Raw genomic sequence first — 22,062 nt, 5'->3', positions numbered from 1 at the left:
CTTGGCAGGACGTTCTGGCAGAGCCCGGGAGGAGGACGGCCAGGCAGGAGGTGGGGGGCGGGGAGGGGGGAGCGGAACGGCCCTTTTTCATTTTTGATTTTGCAGGGCCTTCTGCCCAAGAATCTGTCCTGGCTGCGTGTCTTTGGGAAACTGCAGCTAAATTATAGACAAAGAGAAGAGGCGGAGCGGTTGAGGTGGGAAACGTGGAATTTTCTGGAATTCAGTGGTCAATCTAAATTTCTCATTCTGTGGACTTGGCCCTCAGGACCTGGGGAATCTCAACCCTAAAAAATAAAAGCAAGCAGCGTTTTTTGTTTTTGTTTTTGTTTTTGTTTTTGTTTTCGTTGTTAAAAAGTTTACAACCTGTGATCCCGGACAGTATATCATGAGTGTTCCCCCCAACCCCCCATCTTCCCCCTGGGACGTGACTCCCTCCAGAGCCGGTCCCCTGGGGCAAGTCCGCGGAACTCAGCTAAACTCACGTGTTGCAAAGGAGCAGGGTAGCAACTGTGCTTCGCTATAAGGGGCTCTGGCTTCGCCCCAAGGACGAAGCGTGACCGAGGCCCGGCTCTGCCTGAGCAGCTGCAGGGGAGGGGGGGGGGGGTCAGCCTGGGCTTGCAGAACCTTCCACTCCTGCCTTGAGCACCGCCATCCGCTGTTTTCCTGCCCCCCCCCCCCACACTTCCCCGGCACTCAGCGCCATAAATGCAGCTCTTAAATAAACGGGAAGCGGGGGACACAGTCCAGAGGGCAAGATTTATTTTTATTTAGAAAGGTTGAAGAGGAAAAATTTAGATCCGATTTAAATATTTACTTGAAGAGGAGATCCACAGACGGCTGTAACATTCTAACCTAGACTCAGGACAAGAGGCTGAACGTTGCTTTTCCGAACTAAGCCATAGGCACCAGAGAAATCCCCTGGCTGAAAGAAAGAAAGAGGCCTGGAGACTCACGATATCCGTGAAATCTACTTAAGGCCTCAGACCGCGTGGCCCAGCTCCCCGTCTCACAGACGTTTGAATGCACGTGACCCTGGGCACCTTGCTCAGGCACTCTAAGCATTCTTGTTTCCATCTGTGACAGATGGAGGGGAGAAGGTATCTCACAAAATTCTTACGAGATTTAAAAAAACGAGAACTTTCATTCTTGTAAAGTGTTGGCACATAGGAAGTGTTTTGTTTTGTTTTGTTTTTCTAATGAAGGTATTTTTTTTAATGTTTATTTTTGAGAGAGAGAGAGAAAGACCACAGGTGGGGGGGGGCGGGGGGGGGCGGTCACACAGAGAGTCTCCAGGTTCTTAGCTGTCAGCACAGAGCCCGGCACGGGGCTGGAACTCACAAGCCATGAGATCTTGACTTGAGTTGAAGTCGGAGGCTTAACCGACTGAGCCACCCAGGCCCCCAGGAAGTGCTTAATAAAAGCGAGCTTTTACCACTTGACCACAGTAGGCCTACTAAGACTGCTGTGGCCCTCTTATATCAAGACTCTGTGGGTCTGAGATAGGCCCAGGGGTCTGTATTTCTAGCATGCCCTCCAGAGTTCTCTACTGGGCAACCATGTTCAGGAAGCAGGGTCCCAGGAGCAAAGCCACACAGAAGTGGCCGTTATTCTCACCCCTGAGGAACCATTCGGATTCAGCCTCTTGGCTTCAAAGACCAACAAATGCCTAACACACAGGTTGAACTCAGGCCGCTACCTCTGCCTGGCCTCATCCACCCCGTCTCCCTATGGCACCCTAATTCTTCCAGAGAAATCCCCCCCTCCCCTTCACATGCAACCGCAGTCCTGTCAACTGCACCCCAAACCCAGCCCTTTCTCCCAACCTCTGCCCTTACCTGGGCCAGCTTCCCCTCCTGCTCTGCTATTGACCGTTCTCCATGAACACAGCCAAGGAGCCCTTTATAAAAATGGAGTCAGGCGCCAGGGCCTCTGCGTCTAACCTCACCTGCTCCTCGCTGCCTTGTGCTGTGCTTCAGCCCAGCCGCCTCCTTCCTCCCTCTCACACATGCTAAGCTTGTGCCTGACTCACGGCCTTGGCACTGGCTCTTCCCTCTTCCCTCCGGCTGGCACACTGGCTCGCCCCATCTGCCCTCCAGCCTGCTTTCTCCTCCGAGAGCTCCCAGAGCTCCTGCTTTCTCCTCAGACAAGCCCCCGCCTCCACGCCAGCCCCTCAGACACGTATGCCCCGGCTTCCAGAGCCAAAGGAAGCAGCTGTGTGACCCATGGCGGGTTACTCAGCTTTTCTGGAGCTCCGTTTCCTCACCTCTAACACGGAGATAAGAATCGTACTTACCTCTTAGGGTTGCTAGGAGGATTGTATGAATTTACATGTCCTTTTTTTTTTTAATTTTCAAAATTAAAAATTTTCTCCAGTTTTATTGAGATACAATTGACGTATAGCCGTGTATTAGTTTAAGGTGGACAGCGTAGCTATTTGATATATGTATATATTGTAAAATGATTATCACGATAAGTTTGACACCCATCCCCTCATATAGCTACAAATTTTTTCTTATGATGGGAACTTTTAAGTTCTCTTTTAAGTACTCCTAGGAACTTGCAAATATGCAACACAGTATTCTTTTTCTTCTAAAAATTATTCGAGAGAGAGAGAGAGAGAGAGAGAGAATGCATGCAAGAGAGGGAGAGGGGCAGAGGGAGAGAGAGACAATCCCAAGCAGGCCCCACACTCAGCGAGGAGCCTGACGCGGGGCTCGATCCCGTGACGTGAGCCGAAATCAAGAGTCAGACCCTCAAATGGTCGAGCCACCCAGACGCCCCTACAATACGGTATTCTTAACTGTAGTCGTAATGTTATACGTTACATCCCCAGAACTTACCTATCTTAAAACTGCAAGTGTACACCTTTTGACCCCCTTCACCTATTTCCATAACCCCCCCACGCCTGCCTCGGAAAACCATACATTTGTCCTCTGTATTTATGAATCATTTATTTTTTAAGATTCCACATATAAGTAAGATCGTACAGTGTTTGTCCTTCTCTGACTTATTTCACTTAGCATCATGCTCTCCAGGTTCATCCATGTTGTTGCAAATGGCAGGATTTCCTTCTTTTTTTATGTCTGAATAATGTTTCATTATACACACACACACACACACACACACACACACACATTCTTTAGCCATCCGTTCATCAATAGAAAATGTACATAGTTTAAAATGGTGCCAGGCCTTTAGTAAGTGCTCAATAAATATAAAGTATTAGCTCATATTTAGGTCACGGGATTAAACTAATTTACTTATGCGTCCACCTCTTCTGTAGACAGTGAGATTGGGGGGGAACTTACTCATTTTATATCCAGGCCAACTGGCAGGCCAACTGCCTGCCGATCCTGGCCAACTGGGTCGAACAGTGTCCCCTGCCCCCCAAATCCATGCCTATACGGAATCTCAGAATGGGGCCTTATTTGGAAATAGAGTCTTTGCAGATGCAAATAGCTAAGGTGAGATCATACTGGATTAGGATGGGCCCTAAATCCAATGACTGGGGTCCTCATAAAAGGCCATGTGAAGATACAGACACTGACACAGAGAGAAGAGAGGGCTCTGCAATGAGAGGCAAAGATCACCCTGATGTACCTATGACCCCCAAAACGCAAAAGATTGCCAGCAAATGCCACAAGCCGGGAGACGCAACAAAGGATTGTCCCCTGGAGCCTCCAGAGAGAGCGTGGCCCCACCGACACCTTGACTTTAGACTTCCAGAACTGGGAGAGAATAAACGTCTGTGGTTCAAACCACGCAGTTCATACTTTGGTGTGGCGGCCCTGGAAAAAATGACCCAACACCCAGTGACTGGTGCGTGAGTGAGTGAGTGAGTGAGTGAATAATTCCGACACCTCCTTCCCCCAAACTCTGACTCCCATGAGAAGGCAAAAGCTTCCCCTCTTCTCCCTAAGACACTGCAGGAGGTTCCTAGGGGTGCTGGGATCCAGAGTCCTTCCCCCTCTCCATCTAGAAGTGGAGAGACCGGTAACTGCCCTGCCTCAGCCAAGGGCAGCTCTACATAAACTGAGCCACCACTGTCACAAAGACAATGGCCTCTGTCCAGGAGGGAGGAAGTTGTTCAGACCCCACCACCGGTGGGACAATACTGGCCGGTGCCCACGGCGTGTAGTTGTGGGCTGACACCCAGCTCCCACAACCACTGCTCTGCCCTCTCTTGGGAAACCTCTCACTTCCTCTCTCACATCCTGGCTATTTATATATATATATCAAGCTGCCTCATTTTCCCAAGGGGGTCATTTGGTAAAGATAAAAATGGCTCCGAGAAACCACAGACCAAAATACGTTTCTGATGAGAACCGCCCACCCTTCCATGAGCCACTTGGCTTAGAGAGTTCATTCCCTCCCCTCCGCAGGGATCACAGTTTGCCCAGGACGCAAAAGCACCCAGGCTCGGTGGGCCTCTGTCTGGGTCCTGGAGTCCTGGCCTTTTGAGGTCCACCCCGACGTTCTCCAGGACAGGTCGTGGGTTGAAGACATAAGTAATCACAACCGATCTTACTTCCTCTGTGCATCAGGCACCGCGAGCGTCACTGAATGTTCATTACACCTCCAGGGCTAAGGGTTATTATGAACCCCACTTTGCTGATGGGGAAACTGAGGCATTAGGAGGTTGGATAAGTCATCCAAGGTTACATGGCGAATAAGGCATAAACAATAAGCCAGACTGTGATGATGGCAGCCTGGCTCCAGAGCCCAGGCTCCCAGCCACTGCTCGCGGTGCAGCTGAAGGACGCGTCTTTGCAGGAGGCAGACCATGGGTCACTGAGGACCCCAAAAAACGATTCCTCTAGGCCTTGTTTGTTGTGTTTCTAAAAACAGCTAGTATGGATTTTCTTAGCAATCATCCACTACAAACCTTTACTGAAGCACAGAAGAATATGGAATTTGGAGTCAGTGGGACGTAGACTCCATTCCTGGCGATGCCCTACTCGCTGTGTGACCTCGGGCAAGTCACCCAGCCTCTCTGGATCCTGGTTTCTCCATCTGCAAAGTGATGGCACTTACAAGTTGTCTGGCACACAGTAGGCATTCCGCAAGTTTAGTTCTGTCAGCCTCCTTCTGCCCAAGTAGATTTTCCATGAAATGTCACAGTTAAAGAGACATAATGTACTGTCTTAGCCCGTCTGGGCCTCCGTAACAGACTACCATAGACCAGGTGGCTTAATAACAACAGAAATGATTTTCTCACCATTCTGGAGGGAGAAGAGTCCAAGACGAAGACCCTGGAAGATTCCATGTCTGGTGAGAGCCCACTTCCTTGGTCACGGATGCCTGTCTTCTCCCTGTGTCCTCACGTGGTAGAAGGGAAAACTCTGGTCTCTTCAGTCCCCTAATAAGGGCACTAATCCCATGGTTGAGGGCCCCACCATTGTGCCCTGGTCACCTCCTAATGCCGTCACACTGGAGGTTAGGATGTCAGCACATGAATTTGGTGGTGGGGGAGCACAAGCATTCGATCTGTAGCACCACCTGGGTCACACCTCATTTAAGTCAGATCATTATCAAGCCAAGAAATTTGATGGTGACAGGGACCTGCAGAAATTGAGAAGTCTGGTTACTGACCCTGGAGCACCAACTAAGCAATGATAAAGATGTATGGTAAACATTCAGAATGTGGTCCTTGCCGAGCGCCAATGACCTCGTCTCCTGGGGGGACGTAGTGTCCTGGAATGAACGCTGAACCTTGAGGCTAAAGATAAGCTTTGGCCTCCCGGCTCAATAGGGAATTGGTAGTAATACCTGCTCTGCCCGGCGGACCCAGTGACTTTGAAGGAGAAGAGGTATGCAGTCAATGAAAAGTGATTTAGGTGCTGTATTGTGACAAGCTCACAAGTGTAAGGCATGGCTGGATAAAGCAGCGTTTGCCATGAAATGAGGGTTTGGGGCAGCGCAGATACCAATCTGAATAGTGTAGGTCAAAGGCTGCGTCCCGGTGTGAGAGGCTGTCCTTGATTCACTCGCCCCACTCTGTGCCCTGGGAGATGCTTCTCTTGGGCACATCATGTCACCGGAGCATCCGACACGGTGCTTCTGCCCTCAGCTTCTCGTCCAGCAAGCCGTCCCTGGTCAGGACTGCAATTTTCTGGGATCACACTCCTGTTGGGTAACCTGTCTTCTTCCATTCCAGCTCTCACCATCTTCCACCAAGAAGGTTGACTGGCTTAAGGAGACCTGTTTAGGGGAGTGGGGAAGAGGGCCAGGAAGAGGAAGGCGGCCAACACAGGGAGCATCCGTGGCACGTTGTGAGCCTTCTGCTCAGACCTCCGGAAACCAGTGTTGTAGAACAAGACTCAGGGCTGTCCTGCCTGCGGGGAGAGGAGGCTGGGGGCTCCTGACACGTGCCTTCCCTCATGGCTGCCATTCATGACTGCCCACACCTCTGTCAACTGCACCTTCACCTAACAACTCTCTTCTCTCCCCCTTGTGTGGGCTCTTTCCTGCCTTGACTCCAAGACCCACCTTGTCGTCCAGATTATTCTATCTGAATAACCAGTTGTAGTAGATGCTTGTGTCCCCCTTCATCCCTTGTCACTTGCTGTTCCTTTATACACCAACGGCTTCCTCTTCAAGTACCTGCGGGTTCTCTCTGACTGAAGGCTCCCATGACCCTCACACAGGGAGGACGCAGTGTTGGGGCACTGAAGCGCCTAAGAGCAGCCCTTTGAGCAAAGACCAAGGGGATCCAGTGGGTAACATTTCGCCCCTCAAGTGGAATGACTCTGAAGCTCATTCTACAGCTTTCCAGAGGTCTGAGGGGAGCCGCTCACGGCAACAACCTGCTTGTCAACACTCCCTGTAGTGGCCGCCTGCCCTTTCTCCAACCTGCTTCCCCATTCCCCTCACAGTTCTTTGGATCACCTCCCAATTAAGCTGCTTGCCCTTGAATCTGTGTCTCAGAACCTGCTTCTGTGGGAACTCAGCCAGAGGTACCAGATCATCATACCTGGATGGATGGGTGCCCGATCAGTATAGGCCACCTCCAAGCCACCAGGGACTAACCCGGATTCCATGGCAGGGTTGATAAGATCTTTCACCAGCAGGCTTCTGCTCACTGTCCAGCTTCACTTTCCCCAGCAACTGTCCCCATTACACCGTCCCGCTTGACCTCCAGGGACCAGTTCTTGGAATATGTTTCAATCCTCTGGCCTTGTGCCATGCTATCTCTGTGCCAGGAACATCCTTCCCCATCATTCATTGGTCTACTTCCCACTTGCCTTCAAGGTGTCAGCCTTCCTTGACCACCCCCCACAAGCAAACACCCCAGCTGGGTGACATGTCCCTCTTACGTGCTCCCAGATTACTCTGTTCTGATATTGCCTACTTTCTCCCCCCGGCCTGGAAGCTCCATGATGCAGGAACCCGATCTTACTCATCTTCAAATTCTGAAGCCTAGCACCGTAGGTGCACGGAGGAGGTTTGGAACAAATGCTTGACGAATTAATGAAAAAAAAAAAAAAAAAAAAAACGTAGCAAATGGACAAAGCTTTTCATTTTGGACACGGAATAAGACACTGCCTCTCACACACACACTAACACAGGGTGAGAATCATGAGGAAAGTCTAGACCACTTTTCGGGCGTTCAGATTACTTCCTGTAAAAGAGGTGGGCTTTGGCTTTGAAGGTGATGAAGGGCGGTGATGGCTGGGCAACGGACTTGGAGAGGATGGGAAGCAGAAGCAGGAGGCGTTCCAGAGCGTAATATCCTAAGGCAGGACATTTCTGAGTCAGCCTGGGAAATGAGGAATGATCTGGGCCAGCAGAGTTCCGGATACCTAGAAGGGTGTTGGCGGGGGGTGGGGGTGGGGGCAGCAAGGAAGGCGCAGATGGTGGTGTTTCCTCTGACTACACAGACACAGTCCCAAGGCACATGACTTTGCTTATTGTTTGATATACTGACCCTCCCCCCCGGCCCTGCCATCTTTTCTTCCTTCCTCAGCTTCCTCTGTTAATGGGTGAGGCTTCCTGTTAAGTCGTTCTGACAACGGCGTCTTTCAGAGCTTCAGAGACCAGGAATGCCTGCCAACCAAATGACCACTAGAGATCCCCACGGAATTCCATGACACCATTCCTCCCGCTGCTGACCTGGGCGTTCCAGACCGTGCCAAGGGTCCACGGGGATAGAGAGTGGGAGATGTTGTCTTCACTTTCAGGGGCCCGTCCTTGATACAGGACTCAATGCCACTCAGGAAAAGTAGCTTGTCACTCCAGTTGTTGTCAACAAAGCAGACATATATATATATATGTGCAAGAAAGACTATGTAAGGACAACACGCATTTGTAATATTGACAATAAAAGGCCACCAAATCCTAGGATGTTTTCTGAAAATTGAACCACTGGCAATAGTCCCCTATCCACAATTCCGAAATTCATTTAATAGCAAAAATTGACCTGAACTAATGAGAAGTCACTTATATTCATTTGTCTCACTAGGAGCAAATAATTGTACCTTTTGCTGCAGGCATATGAATGTGTTTTACTACAGGGTGCTGCCCTGGATTCTGCCTGGGGGGGGGGGGGGTGCATTATATAATATATAGTTTATGGATGCTATAATTTCTCTAGAATACAAAATCTTTTGAGTTCCAGAATGCATCTGGCCCAAAGAGCCTCAGGTGAGGGGTTATGGGCCTAAGCCTATAGAAATTATGTTCAACTTTATTTTAGTGTAGGCGCTTTTTAGGGTATTCCAGCTTTGTGAGGTTGGGGCGCTGGCTATTCCCTTTTCATTGCCTGCCTCCTTCCTGTCCCCTCCTGGATCCATACTCCACCGTCCTGCCCTCTGCCCAGGGAGGCCACAAGTGGATGACCTCATTCTTGCTGACTCCCTTGATGGCCAAGGGCAGGGACCGGCGAAAGAACCGAAGGCCAAGAGAGGGAGGTTGGAGAGTTTCTTTCCACTACTTCTGGCCTCAGTGCCCGTCGCTGGCACTTCCTGCCCGGCAGCCCAGTTCACATCCACAGCTGCAACACTCTGTGAGCTGGGGAAGATGATAGCGTCTCCCTCTCCTTCAGCTCTTAGGAGAACTGCTCCCCACTGATGCAGACCTTGGGATGCACCCACTGTCTGCTTGTTCTCTGCACCCTGCCCACACCTTGTAAGTAGCCCCTTTATTAGCGTTTCTGCACTGCAACCAGCTGGAGCGAACACTTGTTTCCTGCCGCCCAAGGACCAAAGCACCGACAAACGAGAGTCCTTGTAGCGACCTGTCAAATGCATTGACCTGAAGTCAAGAGGCCCTAGTTTACGGGTTGGCTAGTTTGGGGCACTCACGTCACTTTTCTGGTCCTTGGGTTTCCCATCTGTAAAAACGGGCTGATCATGCCTATGTCGGGGTGTGCTGTGATAATAAAACCAATTGATGTACGTGGAAAAGTCTAGGAAGCTCTAAAGAAGTCCAAAGAATTCAAGAACTCTTAGGAACCTAGAGTTATTCTGAATATTATGCACCACCAACCCCCCCCCCCGCCCCCCGCCACCACCACCGTCCAACTCTTCTAGAGAAAAGAGTGTTTGTGTCTTAATCAGTTCAGGCTGCTATAACAAAAATACCAAAGACTGGGTAGCGTAAGCATTTATTTCTCACAGTTCTGGAGGCTGAGAAGTTCAGAGCAAGGTTGGCAGATTCTGTGTCTTGGGGAGAGCTGGCTTCTTGATTGGCAGGTGATCTTCATCTTCCTGTTGAATCCTCACATGGCAGAGAGAGGGATCCTATATCTCTTCCTCCTTTTATAGAGGTTTAATCCCATCATGAGGGCCCCACCGTCTTGACCCAAGTATCTCCCAAGGCTCCACTTCCTACTACCATCCCATTGGGGATTAGGGTTTCAACATATGAACTGGGGGAGAGGTGGGGAACAAACATTCAATCCATAACAATTTGTTTAGAACAAAGTATCCCTATGCTCTCTTCTGAGACCGGAGATGGCCACATGTGACTTGAAAAAGGAAAGCCCATGGTCTTCCCCCTCTCTCCTTCCTAAATGTCCACTTCAGGACTCAGCTGTTCTTTGCTACCTGAGCTTAATTTCTATCATTCACTTCAGTGAGTGTCTTGGCAGAAGTTCGTGTGCTTAATCTTACACTAATCAATCTACTTTTCCTTTTCTATCTTCCACCATTTTGTAATTATTTGGGGTTTCATTTTTATGCCCTTCCAAGTCTTCAACATTGTATCCAGTTTAGGGGCTGCTTTATCGGCTTTAAAGTCACATGCTTCCCTACAGCATAAAGTAATAATCTCTAGCAAGAACTCTATCACTCATGAAAATTCTTTCTTTTTTTAAAAGATTTTATTTTTAAATATTCTCACACCCAACATGGGGCTCGAACTCACACCCCCGAGGTCAAGAGTTGAATACTCTACCAACTGAGCCAGCCAGGCACCTCCAAAATTCTCTTCTCCTCTTTATCCCAACATCATCTCAAGCAAGAATCTCCTATGGATGGTTTCTACCAATAAGAAATTGTTGCTTTGGCTTTAGAAAAATCTAGATCGATTTTTGTGTGTGTGTATGTATGGTCAAAATTCATCAGAAAGATATGCAACTTTCTACTTTACTTTAATCATATAGGCTTGGCCTAAAAATCTGATCTTTTCCTGGAGCTGGTCTTTCCAGCACTACATGGGTGTTCCCCATAAAAGGGAACAATCAACAAGATTAAGTTACTTTGAGTTCTTAATTGATTTTCCAGAACTTCCTCTTCCTATCACAAAACAGAGCCTTCTGAGCAACACATTCAATTTCGCCTAATCCTGCCTGTAGCTTTAGTAAACAAGATACATTCTGGAAATAAAACATGATTTCACATGTAAATGACAAATTGATACTTTCAACCTCCCAATAGCCCTCATTATTTATCTTTACCAAATCCTGTGCCAAAATTGATTCTGTCTTCATGTTGCACACCTTGAGATTGTTCGAATTCCTTTGATCCCTGGAGTTCTGTTGTACCAACGATTTGCTAGAAGTAAAGACGACATTCTTATAGGATTTGGCAATACTTACCTGTGCAAAGATTTTGGTCAGGCTAATCATGGTAATTGTATTTATTTGTTATGACTTGGTGTAATTTTCCTTCTTGATAACTTACACTTTAAAAGAAAAACAGAGTTAATCTCTCTTTTTTTTTTAAACATTTATTTATTTTTGAGACAGAGAGAGACAGAGCATGAACGGGGGAGGGGCAGAGAGAGAGGGAGACACAGAATCTCAAACAGGCTCCAGGCTCTGAGCTGTCATGTCAGCACAGAGCCCGACGCGGGGCTCAAACTCACAGACTGCGAGATCATGACCTCAGCTGAAGTTGGCCGCTTAACCGACTGAGCCACCCAGGTGCCCCAGAGTTAATCTCTTTTAAGTAAGACATGGCTGGACGCCCCCATTGTATGTATGGTAACCCAAATGGGGAGCCGTATGCATCACTAGGTTCTAGGGCGGGAACACACAGTACTTGCTATTACCCACCACCCAGGGCCTACAGAGCAGATGAATGCTCCCTGTGTGTGAGTTAAACAGCACTGAAGTTCAATTCAGAAGAGGTCTCCTTCTTTGATCATGGGTCAGCAAACATTTTCTATAAGGACCAAGTAGTAAATATGTTAGGCTTTTCAAGGCATATGGTCTCTGTTACAGCCTCTCAGTTCTGCCATTGTAGTATAACAGTAGTCATAGACAATAGGGAAACAGACGGGCATGGCTGTGTTCCAATAAAACTTTATTTACAAGATTGGCGTTGGGCTAGATTTTAGCCAGGGGCTTATAGCTTGCCATCCCCTGCTACACTGTGCTGTAATCATCTCTAACTTGTATCCTCCGTAAACCATACACTTCTTCTAATGAAGATTCTCCCCTGTTAAAATTTTCAAAAATAAGATTCGGTCACTGGGCAACCCGTCGTACGAATAGTTGACTCAGGCAAGACCTCAATGGATATTAAAACAAATGGGAGAGTCTGATGAGAAACAAGATACTTATATAGTCTCCAAATACCTCTCTACAGTATACTTACTAATTGCAAAGGGGAAAATAGTAACTTTACAGGGGAGGGCAGAAACCCCCTCCATCGAGTGATCGAAGTTAATATACCTGGCTGTGGGATTAATCAACACCGTATGCCTCACTTCTGTGGGATTCTAGCCCAAAGTAAATAACCTGAATCCAATCGTGTGAAAACCTCAAACAAATCCATGTTAAGGGACATGCTACATATATACGCTTCCCAAATATTAATGTCACAAAAGACAAAGACTAAAGAAGTGGTTCAGCTACACAGGAATAGACAGCGAATGCAATGCTTGATCTGGGATTTTTCTTTCTACGATAGACATTATTGGGATGATTGGCAAAATCTGAAAAATTTGTAGTCTGTAAACCGAGGAGGCCTTGGTATCAACGCTTGTTTCCAGATTTTGCTAACTGCACAGTGCTTGTGTCCCTGGTTTTAGTCCGTACAGGCTGAAGTATTTACAGGTAAGTGGGCATCACGGCTGCAGCTAGGGTGACCAGTTGTCTCATTTTTCCTGGGCCCGAAGGATGCAGGACTTTTCATGTTACTATCAGGAAAGTCCCAGGCAAAATGGGAGGGGTTGGTCACACTGGCTGCAACTGACCCTCAGAAAGGTCAGGTAAAAAATGTATGTGGGCGCAAAACAAACGTGGTCCGGGTTAACATCTGGGGGATATGAGGGACGAATCTTGGCGCGATTCTTGCAATTTTTCTGTGTCTGAAATTATAGCGAAATAAAAAGGTGAAAGGAAGAAAAGCCCAAAACGGTTTGAAGAAACATCCCCTAAAGCAGATTCCAGTGTGTTGTGTCCCCGCAGCAAGGGCAGGGGACCAGGGCAGAAGCCACACTGATCTGAGTGGCTGGGTGTGCCCATCCCTACTGCGGAATAGGAAGTGGCTGTTTGCAAATATGAGATCGTGCCACAAATATCGACAGGGAAAGTTGTCAGTGATGTGTTGATGAGGCAAATTAGCCCAGCTCCATTCAGCTTGCGTCGCATGAATCCCTGTGGCTGTTGAATCTGTGCGTGTGTAAAACTCTATGCGTACATATGCGTTTCACGGTAATAGGAAGGTCAAAGACAGCAGGGCTCACAAACTTGAGAGTCCATAGAATCACCAGGTGAACTTGTTAAAATGCATATTCATACAGGGCTCTGCTCCTACTAAAGAAGCAGTTTGAGAGGGGACCCATGAATCTGCGCTTCCAATGACCTCCTAGAATCAGCTGTAAATCAAGCTATTTCCAATGGTTTCACCCAGAGAGTAGGAATGTTTACTTTTCACTTAAAAAAAAAATTTTTTTTTAACGTTTACTTTTGAGAGAGAAAGAGAGACAGACCGTGAGCAGGGGAGAGGCAGAGAGAGAGAGAGGGAGACACAGAATCCAAAGCAGGCTCCAGGCTCTAAGCTGTCTGCATAGAGCCCGACGTGGGGCTTAAACCCACAAACCGTGAGATTACGACCTGAGCTGAAGTCGGTCGCTTAACTGACTGAGCCACCCACGTGCCCCCTTACTTCTCATTTTGTACTAATTGTTTTACAAATAGCTACTTTAATTTTTTTTCAAGTTTATTTATTTTGCGAAAGAGGGAGGGAGAGAGAGAAAGCAGGCGAGGGGCAGAGAGAGAGGAGAAAGAGAATCCCAAGCAGGCTCAGTGCTCTCAGCGCAGAGCCCGCCGCGGGGCTCAAACTCACAGACTGTGAGATTGTGACATGAGCTGAGATCAAGAGTCTGACACTTAACCGACTGAGCCACCCAGGCACGCCTCCTTTTTATTTTTTAAAAAGTGGCATTTTATGAATATTTTAAAGCAAGCACGTGCCACTTTTATACTTTTAAAATTTATGTTTGGCCCCTGCCCTGATACCAGTCGTCTCTCACAGCCCCACACCTGCCCGACAGCCCGTGGACTCAAGACCAGAACTTCACTGGCTGTCGACAGCCGAGCCCCAGGGGAAGCAGAACACTGTAAGGCCATCTTGTTTAAGTGCTTCCTGATCTCAGACTCAAGGTAAAGCCCAGGGGTTAGGCCATATATAGAAAAATTATCCGAGCTTCTGGAAACAATGGCTGTGGCATCCTCCAAAAAATGGATGCCAAGGAGACGACACTTAACAAAGGCAGGTTGCGATCTCCCAGGGCAGCTGCTGGAAGCAAGGACAAAGCAAATCCCCCGGGGACTAACTGGTTCCTAAAACAAAAGAACAGCTGGGATTTCTTCCTTAGTGTTTGTGAGCACTTTGCTCTGACCTTGGGTGTCTGTTTCCTTTCCCAGGATAGAGGCCCAGGAAGGTTCTGGGTACCAGAGAAGGTGCGTGGAGAGCAAGGTGGTTGGATGAAATCGCTGCTGTTGGGGAGAGCTGCAAGGAGTGCCGATTCTTCTGGGGTCCGAGAGAATTCTTCCGGGGCCCGTCCCTGCTCTGTGTTGCTTCTGTGTGCCCTGAACAGAGTGGAGAGTGGTGGAGAGAGGAGGGAAGCGATCACACGGGGAAAAATTAAGAACTAAAAGTCTGAATGGAGCCAGCATCTTGTCATTCCTCGTCATTTCCGTGCCACACTCACAGGGGGGTCCAAGCTGCCAGTGTCTCTCCCCCAGCTGGCTGTAATAGCCCTAGACAAGCCATGGCACCAGCAAAAGCTATGATGGCCCTGCTTCTGGTCTAGTCACTTTCAGTCTGTGCTCGACACCGCCATCAAGGTCATTTGCCAATATCTAAATCAGACACACTGTGCTGCACCGGTGCTTCCAAAGGCTTCCCATCTCACTCAGGATGAAGTCCAAACGCCTTAGGATGGCTCCCAAGGTGCTACCCAGCCGGGTTCGCAGACGTCTCTCTGACATTATCTGATACTAGTCTCAGCCTCAATGACTCCTCTATGACTGACTCTTTCTCTGACTACCCAAACGTTTCATGCCTCTGGGCATCGGCACTTGCCCTTCCCTCTGCCTGGAATGCTTTTCCCTCAGATAGCCGCCTTTCCTTCTCACCAGTGTCAGTTCTCTGCTCAAATAACCCCTTCTCCATGAGGTCTTCTCTTGCAGCTGAGTCTGAAACCAGACTTGATACACTCTCTCTGCTTTACTCTTCTCTTTATCACTTACCACCACCTGACGTGCTATACGTTTAACTTACTTGGCGATAGTCCTTGGCCCCATTAGACTGAAGCCTCCATCAGTACAGGGATTTGTTTTCACGGCTGAATTCTCAGTCCCCAGAACATTTCCTGAAATATAGTAGGCACATAAATACCTGTTGACTGGTTACCAAATGAATGGGAATCTCTCTACTCAAGTTTCTGCATGCCCTGAGCCTGTGCTGCATTTGGTGTGGGGATGCGTGGGTTCTAACGTGATTCATGGAAGAGAGCACCACCTTTAGACTTACGCATGCGTGTGAATAAACACACGGCAGGTTCCAGACTGTTTGAAGGGCCTTTGCGTCCAAGCTGCTGTTTCTCTTAAAAGTCCGACCTTACGTCTTAGCAAATACAGTTAAATGCACCCATCTTGCGTTTTAAACATCACCTTGGCCGAAAAAGTTTTAAAGGACTATTATAATTTTGGTTTGGAAATCATTTGGTAATGAGTCACTCAGTGAATTTACAACTGGCTCTGAATTTGAGGGGCTCATCGGCACACCCTTGGGAGTTGTTTTGAAGTGAATCCAAATGTAACTTTCAAATCGTTCTCAAACGCGGTGACGTTTTTATGAATAATCAATGCAGTAGTTAGTGAAAGCTTTGTGCCTTGTAGGCATTTATGTGAGTGCTGGTCAATTCAGATTTTGTAATGTTCCTGGTGTACATTAGAGCTGACCTCGTTTCTTTTGGGGACTCAACCATGTACATGGGCCCCTACCTAAGTTTTGGACCTAGAAAATCCAACAGATAAAACGGTCGTGGCAAGAATCAGGGATCAGAAAAAGGAGATCTCCCTTGACTGCCTGAAACTGTATGTCCTTGATGAGTGTGGGCGTGGCTGGGGGGCCCCCCCCCCGTAGATCCTTGATGAGCAGTCAATCATCTGTGGGCGTGGCTGGGAGCCAGGAAGCCACTGCGGGTCTCGCCATGGTTGTGCCCTCCCAGTGTGCTGTTGGGCACCAGTTAGCCTAGGACCCATTCTTCACGCGTGGCAGATCTCTGGGGGCCAGGCACACTCCTTCCCTTTGTCACCCTCCTCTCCCCACTTCCATCATCTCCCGGACCCTGGCGGCAGAAGTGTTTTCACTGACATTTTATGACACTTTTGCAGATTTCAGTTGACTCATGTGAGGCAAGATGGGGGATTTTTCTGCAGCAGCCGCCACGTGGGAAAACAGATCAGTTAGTCACATCAGATGCCGAGCCCTGCTGTTGTCTGTGCACAGCATTTTTAATCATGTAGTCTTCAAAGCTGTCCCTCATTTGCAATGACATTAGCCTTGGTGAGTTTTTTTTTCCCCCTCTCTTAAGCTGTCAGTCGCTGAGGTTTTCTTATTGCTTTCTCTGGCTGAGGCACATTTATTTATCACAGAAGAGGCTGACTTTGAAAGGATTCGTGCGAACTCTCTGCGGGAAATGAAAGGAAAACATCTCATTCCCAGCCTGTGCTATCTACCGCAAACCTTTCACAACCAAAAGCTAGTGATTGTCCTGGCGGACAGATGTCATCTCAAGCAAGCATGGATCCCTCTGTTTGTTTTTCTTGCTAACCCTGCACGACTTTGAACCCACTCTGTAAATAAAAGAGCCAGGAGCACAAAACTCTTTACACTTCCTGCCTTCCACCCAGTGTGCTGACATTTCAAAGCCCCATATGTTTCCCTAAGCAACGTTTCATGAAAATACATATTAAAAATAAAAACAGTGTTTAGGTTATTTCAACCCAGGAGAAGAAAGTTGCCTGGGGCTGTTAACTGTGCCCTGTGAAGGGCAGTTTACAGGATGCTGTGATTGTCTCCGCCCCTTCTAATGGCAGTAGGCACTTCTGAAAGGCTTGAAATGGAGATGTGCTTGAAGATCTGTGACAAATGTATGCTTCTTCGTTTAGCCGTGCAAGTTAGAAATATTCTGCACTAAGCCACAGGCAGGATATAGTTTTAGTAAATATTTCCCATCCAAGAATAAACAACTGGGGGCACCTGGGTGGCTCAGTCGTTAAGCGTCCGAGTCTTGATTTTGGCTCAGGTCATGATCTCGCGGTCCGTGAGTTGAAGCCCCGAGTCAGGCTCTGTGCTCTCTCAAAAATAAATAAAATAAATGTTAAAAAAAATTAAAATTAAATTAAAAAATGAACAGCTGGATAGAGTTGAAAACAAGTCAGGCCACTAAAGACTTGGAAGAGACATTTGCCAGGTTCCTCTTCAGCATGGATACTTCCCTTCCTGCTTTGATTTTCCTTGGGGATACACTCCTCTTCCATTCTCATTGGTGGTCAGGGTGGGATTGATCCAGCCCCCAGCTCCAGGAATGGACTATAACGGGCTCAAGCCAATGATGTATCCCATGCCTCAGGCCACATGGATTGGTCAGGAATGAGCTTGTGATCCAATTTGGGCCAATGATTCATAGCGATAAATGCCTGCATCAAGAAAAAAGAGCTCAAATAAACAACCTAACTTTACACCTCAAGGAACCAGAAGAACCAATGAAGCCCAAAGTTAGCAGAAGGAAGGAAATCATGAAGATCAGAATGGAAATTATAAGTGAAATAGAGTCTAAAAAGACACAAGGGGGAAAAAAATCAGTGAAACTAAGAGCTGCTTTTGGAAAAGATAAACAAAACAGAGAAACCTTTAGCTAGACATACCAAAAAAAAAAAAAAAAAAGGACTCAAATAAAATCAGAAATGAAAGAGGAGAGATTATAACTAACACCACAGAAATGCAGAGACTCCTAAGAGGCTGCTCTGAATGATTGTGTGGCAACAAACTGGACCATCTGGAAGAGATGGACGAATACCTGAAAGCATACAACCGACCAAGACTGAAATCATAAAGAAACGGAAAATCCGAACAGACCTATTCCTCATGAGGAGATGGAATCGGTAACCAAAAACCTCCCAACAAAGAAGAATCCAGGACCAGGTGGCTTCACTGGTGAAATCTGCAAACCATTGAAAGAATTAACCCCAAACCTTCTCGAACTCTTCCAGTTTGGGCCAGCGAGAGAAGTGACACTCACAGGACTTGTCCGGGAAATACTACAGATTCTCTGTCCCTGGCTCACACCTGCTGTGGCGTGAGGATACGAGGTGTGGAGCTGCCAGAGCAATCCGCTATCCTGGGGAGAGAGCCTGGAGTTGCCAGGAGCCTTTGCGTGGAATCTGGAGATAATACTGTCACCGGTTTAAAACTAGGGAGACTGGAAGAGCCAGATCCTTGGGTGGCTTAGACTTCCTTGAAGCCAGCCCTACCTCTGGACTTTTCAGTTGTGTAAGTCAATAAATTCTCACCGTTGCTTACGCCACGTCCGATTGAATTCTCTGTCAAGTGCAAACACAAGAGACCCAAGTGATTCAAAGCCGCTAATGCTCTTCCTGGCCGTGCCTAGCCAACATCTAAAGAAACTGAAATCTCCCCGTGAATGCGTTTTTGTGTGTCTGTTATGATGGTTTTTAACTCACCAGCATCCTCCACTCTTCCTTTTCTACATGGAACCTCATTGTCTCTTAGGAAACCACCCTTCCCCCACTCTCACTCCCTGCCACCCTAGCCGACCCTGCCTTCTGGCTCCCACAGTAGACATGTGACCCAGGCATGACCAATCAGGGCATTCCATTCATGTGACTGTTTGATTGGATCGGGGATCAGTAAACTATCCCAAGATGGCCAAGGAAAATCAGATCCAGGACTTTCATTTTAACTCTTATAAAAATGGCAGTTGGAGAATTTGCGGAGGGAAGAGGATGTAAACATCTCGATGGGCATATTTGCACCATGAACTTCGTGCATGGAAAGAACATTCCTGAAAATAAAACAATAGAGAAAAAAAGAAAGACAAGGGATAAAGAGATGGTGAGAGACAGACCAAGTCCTAAACAACTTTGTCTGAGGCCTGGATCCAGCCATACCTGAGGCATGTAAAGCAATACCTTCCTTCTTGTCAAGACAGTTTGAGCTGGGTTTTCTGTCACTTGTAGTTTAGAATCTTGTATAATATGGACCTGAATTTTTTTTTTTCGCACTGATACAAGTATTTATTTCTATTTATTGCAAAACTCTTATTTTTCCTTAATGGGAGGTACTTAATGCAGAAAGTCTGGAAAACACAAAGAACATAAAGCGAAATTTGCTTTTAGTGCTACACTTGGAAATTATGACTGCGAACCTATAGTATGTTCTTTGAGTCTTTTCAAGTGAATGCTTATGGACTTCTGTAACATAATTTCCAGATCATGGAGATCGGGAATTTATTAAATTCCTTCTTTTTCACAGATGAAGTAAATTTTTCTCTTTCTTCTTCTTCTTTTTTTTTTTTTTTTTTTTTGATTTACTGTTTACTGTCATAGGCTGATTCCAAATTTTTATTATAAATAATGTTTAAATGAATACACTTATTCATTTCTTTGTATGACATAAACTCCTAGGGGTAGAGTTGCTGGGTAGGGGACATGCTTGCTTAAGGCTTCTTTTTTTTTTTTTTTTTTTGTTAATTAACCTTCTTTCACACTTTATTCCCTGACTTCTGTAGCTTAATTAGCTGCAAAGAATGAATTGTGTCTAAGTGAAAACTGCAAAGCCCAGGCCCAAGGGGCTTGGGCTTAAACATGCTAGCGATCTAGATCGTATGAGATCCATAAACAACGTTTTAAAAAGCAACCATAATATAAAATAGCAGCTCCCCGTGGTTTCTTCAGCTGCATCAAAATTCTCCACAACATCTGGAACTTCATCTTCACCCTCTTCGGTAGCCAGTCTTGCTTTTCCAGCCACAGGTTGCATGGGCAGAGCTCGGTCAGCCTTCTTAAACTAGTCAGACCCACTGCACCGCGATGGTTTAAGATCCTGGGTAGCGTTTCTGTCACCTGCTCGGTCTCCCCATGGCCTGTGATGGTGAAAGCACTCGCTGCCGGGGAGACCTGAACTGTAGGGTTGTGAAGGTAGATGGCTGTTCCTCGGTTTGGGAACACACTCACTTCTTCAATACCGGAGATCTTGTTCAGCCCTCACTTCTTTAAGGTGAACTGAGGTTTTGTTTGTTTGTTTGTTTTTTATTTTTTTTTTTAAATTTTATTTTTTTCAACATTTATTTATTTTTGGGACAGAGAGAGACAGAGCATGAACGGGGGAGGGGCAGAGAGAGAGGGAGACACAGAATCGGAAGCAGGCTCCAGGCTCCGAGCCATCAGCCCAGAGCCCGACGCGGGGCCCGAACTCACGGACCGCGAGATCGTGACCTGGCTGAAGTCGGACGCTTGTTTGTTTGTTTTTTATCGCCTGCAAACCACTTTCTCCTTTCGGCCAGTGGTTCCTTTCCCACCAACGCACCCTTGTGCTCGCAGGTTGGCGCGTTTCTCCTGGTTCGTGAGAGTTTCTTTCATCTTGTTGGAGCGGAAATGGGGACTCGGGTTGGCGCCCAAGGCGTCTGGGGGGGGGGGGGGGGACCAGCTGACATTAGGGGCACACACGTGTGGGCGCAGGATGGTGTCTGGGGCTAAGACTTTTGATATAGTTTGTCACATTACTCTGCAGAAGCCTGCTTGAATCTATTCCTCTTGCTGCTCTGCCCGCCACACGATGGCACACACTGGCGACTACTGTTACCTCTATTACGACCGAGACGGACATTTTTTTCACATGTTGGTTGGCTATTTGTATATTTTCTTTTTTAAAAAGGAAATCTTATCTTATTTTTTTTTTATTAAAGTATATTTGACACACGATGTTGTGTTAGTTTCAGGGGTACGACTTAGTAATTTGCCAAGTCTCTGCATTATGCTGGGTTACCCACAAGTTTGGTTACCATCTGTCCCCTTACAGTATCATTGACCGTATTCCTTCTACTCTGCTTTTTATCCCATGACTTACTCACTCTGTAACTGGAGTCTTGTATCTCCTTCTCCCCGTCACCTATTTTTCCCAACCACCCACTCTCCTCCACTCTGGCAACCATCAGTTTGTTCTCTGTATTTATAGTTCTGATTCTGCTTTTGGTTTATTTATTTTCTTTCAAGATTCCTTCTAAGAGTGGAATTATATGATGTAGGTCTTTCTCAGTCTTATTTCAGTTAGTATAATGCCCTCTAGGTCCATCCATGCGGTTTCAAATGGCATGATCTCATCTTTTTCATGGCTGTGTAATACTCCGTTAGATATACCACCTTTTCCTCATCCATTTGTCTGTTGTTCGACACTTTGAGTGCCTATCGTATAATGCTGCAATAGACATAGGGGTGCATATATCTTTTCAAGTCAGTGTTTTCATTTTCCCTGGGTAAATACCCAATAGTGGAATTATTGGATCACTGGAGAGTTCTATTTTTCATTTTTTGAGGAACCTCCCTACTGTTTTCCACAGTGGCTGCACCAATTTACATCCCCACCGATAGTGGACGAGGGAACTTTTTTCTCCGTGTCCTTGCCAACACTTCTTGTTTCTCATCTTTTTTTATTTTAGCCATTCTAACAGATGTGAGGTGATAGCTCCTTGTGGTTTTCATTTGCATTTTCCTGCTGATTAGTGACATTGAACATCGTTTCATGTGTCTGTTGGCCACCTGTATGTCTTCTTTACAGGAATGTCTACTCAGTTCTTCTTCCTATATTTTTAAATTTTTTTTAATGTTTATTTATTTCTGAGACAGAGAGAGACAGAGCATGAGTTGGGGAGGGGCAGAGAGAGAGGGGGACACAGAATCCGAAACAGGCTCCAGGCTGTGAGCCGTCAGCACAGAGCCCAATGCCGGGCTCGAACTCACAGACCGCGAGATCATGACCGGAGCCAAAGCCGGACTCTCAACCGACTGAGCCACCCAGGCAGCCCTCTTCTTCCTATTTTTTAACTAGATTGGGTTTTTGTGGTGTTGAGTTGTAGAAGTAA

General features: G+C 47.0%; 1 pseudogene; it reads right to left on the bottom strand.

Annotated features, from left to right (window-relative positions):
- Window positions 1–7,614: 7,614 nt before the first annotated feature.
- LOC125164908 (transcription factor BTF3-like) lies at window positions 7,615–20,563 on the bottom strand (annotated as a pseudogene).
- Between the last annotated feature and the right edge of the window lie 1,499 nt (window positions 20,564–22,062).

This window comes from Prionailurus viverrinus, chromosome B1, assembly GCF_022837055.1.
Source record: "Prionailurus viverrinus isolate Anna chromosome B1, UM_Priviv_1.0, whole genome shotgun sequence".
NCBI lineage: Eukaryota > Metazoa > Chordata > Mammalia > Carnivora > Felidae > Prionailurus > Prionailurus viverrinus.
Note: the sequence above shows the minus strand (reverse complement) of the source record. Positions and strands in the feature narration are given on the sequence as shown.